The sequence below is a fragment of the Macaca nemestrina genome, chromosome 3 (genome assembly GCF_043159975.1).
Source record: "Macaca nemestrina isolate mMacNem1 chromosome 3, mMacNem.hap1, whole genome shotgun sequence".
In the NCBI taxonomy this organism is placed as follows: Eukaryota; Metazoa; Chordata; class Mammalia; order Primates; family Cercopithecidae; genus Macaca; species Macaca nemestrina.
The window spans coordinates 50,182,580-50,188,275 of record NC_092127.1 but is presented as its reverse complement, the minus strand read 5'-3'; the positions used below and the strand labels follow the sequence as shown (position 1 = coordinate 50,188,275).

General features: G+C 39.6%; 1 non-coding gene across 1 annotated transcript; it reads right to left on the bottom strand.

Moving 5' to 3' along the window:
- Positions 1-3,743: 3,743 nt before the first annotated feature.
- LOC112428801 (U6 spliceosomal RNA) lies at positions 3,744-3,848 on the bottom strand. The gene has a single exon (XR_003020851.1). It is a non-coding gene; the product is annotated as a U6 spliceosomal RNA (small nuclear RNA).
- Positions 3,849-5,696: the final 1,848 nt, after the last annotated feature.

Here is a 5,696-nt window from a genome sequence, read left to right as displayed (position 1 = left end):
ATTTTGGAATTTTTCTTTTCATTTTTTGCTAATTCATTTGCAATTTTTTCTGCTTATATTATGAGGTAAGAGGCTAACTTTATTATATTTTTCCATATGGGTACCCAGTAGTTTCCACATCACTTACTGAGGAGCCCATCATTTCCTCTCTGGTTTGTAACCAGTCATATACTAATTTACATATATGTATGAGCATTTATCTCAGTTCCATATTCTTTTCTATTAGCTATTTGTCCTCTACCAACTATCTTAATTCTTAATAGCTTTGTAAGTCTTTATATTCAGTAGAGTAAGTCACCCCCTACACACACACCCTTTCCTTCAGTTTTTGTTGTTGTTGTTGTTGTTTGTTTGTTTTGAGAAGGAGTTTCGCTCTTGTGGCCCAGGCTGGAGTGCAATGGCACGACCTCAGCTCACCGCAACCTCCGCCTCCTGGGTTCAAGTGATTCTCCTGCCTCAGCCTCCCGAGTAACCGGGATTACAGGTACCTGCCACCACGCCCGGCTAATTTTGTATTTTTAGTAGAGACAGGGCTTCTCCATGTTGGTCAGGCTGGTCTTGAACTCCTGACCTCAGGTGATCCGCCCACCTCAGCCTCCCAAAGTTCTGGATTACGGGCATGAGCCATCATCCCCGGCTCCTTCATTTTTTAATGGTATATTTTTTAGCCCTGTATTTATATTAGACTTCAAACTATGGGAACTTGACTAGACAAAAAATTCATTCATGCGAAGAAATTTCAGACAGTCCAGATGATGGCCAACTGTGTGTGCTGACAAAAATATGAGAAACTCTGCCTCCAATTAGTACTGAGTTGTGAGGAAACAGGAAATTGAACTGTAGGGAGAAGCAGGAAATGTTACTGCAACCAAATAGCCAACAGGTAAAAGGGAGTTAAGATGGTCCTGGGACCCTGCTTCATTACTGTTGTTTTCCTGAATAAGTCTTTTGAAATGAGATATGATTGGATAAGAAAAGCCTTTGCAAGAACTTGTATTAGCTCTCGTATCAACTTTATTCATTTATTTTATTTTATTTTTATTATTTTAGAGAGAAAAATTTATTGCAAGATGGCTGAGCAAGGAGACAGAAGATGGGCTCAAATCTGCCTCCTCTCCTCAGCTCACAAGCAGTATATTTAAGGACAGTGGTTTTAGGAGCTCTCATATCAACTTTATTATACTGACTTGATTCCTGAGCAGGTTTAAAGGAATAATATGAGGATATTGAGTATTTGTCAACTTTCAGCTTAGGAGAAAGTTAGTCACTCTTACATGAAGAGTCAGGTTTGAATACTTGGGAAACAATCTCTTCAGGAACAATGAAGCTAAAATAATGTGAGGTGGCACATGTAATTGCACTGGAATCTGCCTGCAGCTACAGTTCTCATGTAAACTGATTAATGTGATGATGCTTGTTCCAAAGCTCAAAAGGCTCCCCAGAGCGCTGCTGAACCCCAGTCCTACATTTGGCCTCTTTAGTTTGTTAACAAAGATTTGAAGGACAACAGTCTAGATGGAAACATGAACAAGATATCAATAAATAGAATGCTCCTTCCTCACCTCCCTGCCAACATCCCCCAGCAAAAAAAAAAAAAAAGTACAAATGGAATGAGCATTCCATTCAGCATAACAACTGGGCTTTGTACTGAGAAAAGAAACAATAGGCATATATATGTGTATATATGTATATATATGCCTATTGTATGTATACATATATATGTATATATATGCCTATTGTGTGTATATATAGTATATGTATATATACATATATATGCCTATTTTGTGTGTGTATATGTGTGTGTGTGTATATATACACACACACATATATATACATACACATAATAGGCATATATATGTATATATACACACACACACACACACATACACTTGCTCTCTCACCCAGGCTGGAGTGCAGTGGTGTGATCTCAGCTTACTGCAACCTCTGCCTACCCAATTCAAGCAATTCTCCTGCCTCAGCCTCCCCAGTAGCCGGGATCACAGGCTCCCACCACCTTATATTTTTAGTAGAGACGTGGCTTCACCATGTTGGCCAGGCTGGTCTCAAACTCCTGACCTCAGGTAATCCACCCACCTTGGCTTCCCAAAGTGCTGGGATTACAGGCGTGAGCCGCCGCACCTGGCCAAGATTTACCTTTTGGAATATAGTTAGGTTGAACCCTATGAAATGGCTGTTTTGGTAGGTCAGAAATGGCCAAATACCAGCAGATTCACAGGGTTCAGCTCTATAAAACAGGCCACAGTTCCACAAGCCTCACGATTTCATTCAGCAAACATTTATTGAGGCCCTAATGTAGTCTTTGTTTTCAGGCAACTTTCATTCTAGTGAGGGATTCTAAAATATAAACAAATAATTGCAAATCAGAATCATGAATGCACTAGTAAAGGCACAGGGTAGCACAAAGGAAGGTGTCATCGGGTCAGCTCAGTCAGGCAAGGAAAGACTTTACAAAGCAGGTAATGTTTAGTTGAGTAGTTAGAAAGGAGTTGGGTTGGTTGAGGGATGGATAGTGTCTTTTTAGATGGAGTGAACTACCTGTGTAAGATCTTTGGGGCACAACACGGGATGGCAAGTTCAAGGAATAATGCAGTTAAATCATTTAGGATGTCTGGATCTATAGGGGAGGGAAGGTAGCTGAAGGCTGCAGGAAAATAGGAGTAAGGACAGAAAATAAGTGTGGAGAGAGACTAAACAGGTGTGGATTGTCGAATGAACAAGTATAGGTTGCCTTCAATGTCATAATATAAGAAGTTTGACTGTAAAGACACAACAAAATTTTTTTTTTTTAGACAGAGATTTGCTCTTGTTGCCCAGGCTAGAGTGCAATGGCACAAACTCGGCTCACTGCAACCTCCACCTCCCAGGTTCAAGCGATTCTCCTGCCTCAGCCTCCTGAGTAGCTGGGATTACAAGCATGAACCACCATGTCCGGCTAATTTTTGTATTTTTAGTAGAGACGGGATTTCACCACGTTGGGGCCAGGCTGGTCTCAAATTCCTGACCTCAGGTGATCTGCCTGCCTCGGCCTCCCAAAGTGCTGGAATGACAGGTGTGAGCCACCGTGCCCGGCAGAATATAACAAATTAAATGTCTGCAATCAGATTATGGTAGGCTAGTGAAGTTTTAGCTGGGAGTTAACACAATTGACTTACCATTTTAGAAGGTAAGTAATTCTGTGAACTTAACAGTAGGGATATTTGCTTAGAGTTTACAGGTATGAAGAAGTGAACTAAGGTAACAATCTGGAGATGCAGAGAATGGGAAGGAGTGAGAGATATGGTAGAAGTAAAATTGAAAGGGCTCAGAATACTTTGCTAGTCCTTGAGTTCTCTTGAAATATGTGACATATTTTCTTTATTGAAAGTTCTATATGACTAAAATATCTGCACTGTGACTTTATAACAACTGTTATTCTGGACATCTTAATAAAATCACTGCATAGTGAATTTAATTAATTACCATCTAATCTTAAAATGAATTTTAAAACTCGGGTTAATTTTTCATTCTATTTGTTTTCTATTTGAGACATTATAGATATAACCACAATCTTCATAGAATCTTCTACTGCAAAGGAACGTTCCTTTTCCTAGTTCTGAATGAAAGTATTTCTGATATGTGAGGAATTCTCATTCCTAAAGGGGAAGCAGTAATGCCCACAATCTTCTCATCATCATGCCACTTGATAAAGGAAAAAGCTAATTTAATTCTTTTTAAATTTATTTCAAAAAACAGAACTCTTCACGAATTTGTATGTCAGCCTCCTGCAGGGACCATGCTAATCTTCTTTTTATCATTCCAATATTAGTATATGTGCTGCTGAAGTGAGCTGCTGATATGCTCTTAATCCATTTTTTTCCCCTGGAAATCACTATCCATAAGAAATAATGTCAGAACATGAGTTTTTTATTAGTTTAATTATTAAATTGAGCAACAATTATTTGAAATTATATGTCCATGTGTGAAAATCAAATAACAATATCTAACTTTCATAATTCTTCCAACTTGTTCACTAAAATCTTACCCTAAAAGCTAAATAAAATAATTTTTTTCTAGAAATTTTTTTAGTGATTCTATTCAATGGGGAAAAACATTATATAATGTGTTTTATTATACTGGACAGTGTTGTTTCTAGTCAATGAATGCTATCTGACAGGACAAATAGTTGGCACCAAAACCACTAACACATTCAGAATCTAATCTCCCCTGAATCCAGCTTGAATTCTCAAAAACTGGCTGTGGCATATACTGTACTTTGTAATAGAAAATTCACACTTTAAAAAGTGGACAAAAATGGTTACCTCAGCTCTATTGTTAAAGACTGCTCAATACATTTTTTTCACAATTAAGATAATATTTATTTATTTATCTATGTATTTGAGACAGGGTCTTGCTCCATTGCCCAGGCCAGAGTAAAGTGGTGTGATCGACTCTCTGTAGACTTGAATCTCCAGGTTCAAGTGATCCTCCTAACTCAGACTCCTGAGTAGCTGGGACTACAGGCATGTGCCACCACACTTGGCAATTTTTTTTTTTTTTTTTTTTTTTGGTAAAGACAGGATTTTTCTTCGTTGCCCAAGCTGGTCTTGAACTTCTGGCCTCAAGCAATCCTCTCACCTCAGCCTTCCAAAGCACTGGTATTACAGGCACTAGCCATCATGCCCAGCCATTAATACATTAATATTTAAATTTTATGGTCATGTCAATGTTTGGAAAATGTGTTAGATTTTCTTTTTTTTTTTTTTTTTGAGACGGAGTCTTGCTCTGTCACCCAGGCTGGAGTGCTGTGGCCGGATCTCAGCTCACTGCAAGCTCTGCCTCCCGGGTTCCCACCATTCTCCTGCCTCAGCCTCCCGAGTAGCTGGGACTACAGGCGCCCGCCACCTCGCCCGGCTAGTTTTTTTTTTTTTTTTTGTATTTTTTAGTAGAGACGGGGTTTCACCGTGTTAGCCAGGATGGTCTCGATCTCCTGACCTTGTGATCCGCCCGTCTCGGCCTCCGAAAGTGCTGAGATTACAGGCTTGAGCCACCGCGCCCGGCCGGAAAATGTGTTAGATTTTCTAATTTAGGCTTCCTTTATATCTCTTGTCTACATCAAAGAGAAGTAACTGAACTATTTGATTCTGTGCCTATTTTTTAATCAATTAATTAATTTTTCATTTTTTAATTTTTTTGAGATGGAGTCTCACTCTGTTGCCTAGGCTGGAGTGCAGTGGCATAATCCTGGCTCACTGCAACCTCTGCCTCCTGGGTTCAAGCAATTCTCCTGTCTCAGCCTCCTGAGTAGCTGGGATTAGAGGCGTGCACCACCACACTGGGCTAATTTCTGAATTTTTAGTAGAGATGGGGTTTCACCGTGTTGGCCAGGCTGGTCTCTAACTCCTGACCTTAAGTGATTCACTCACCTCGGCTTCCCAAAATGCTGGGATTACAGGGGTGAGCCACTGCACCCAGCCTTCTGTGCCAATTTTTAGCTTTTGCAATCATTTCATATTCTATACCTCACACTCTATCTCACTTTGACTTCTTCAATATATAGTACATTTTTATTGTATTACGATCAGTCAGGCCGGGCACTGTGGCTCATGCCCGTAATCCCAGCACTTTGGGAGGCTTAGGCAAAAGAAATTACATTTTTACTGTTATACCATTGACTGATCTTTTTTTTTTTGAGATGG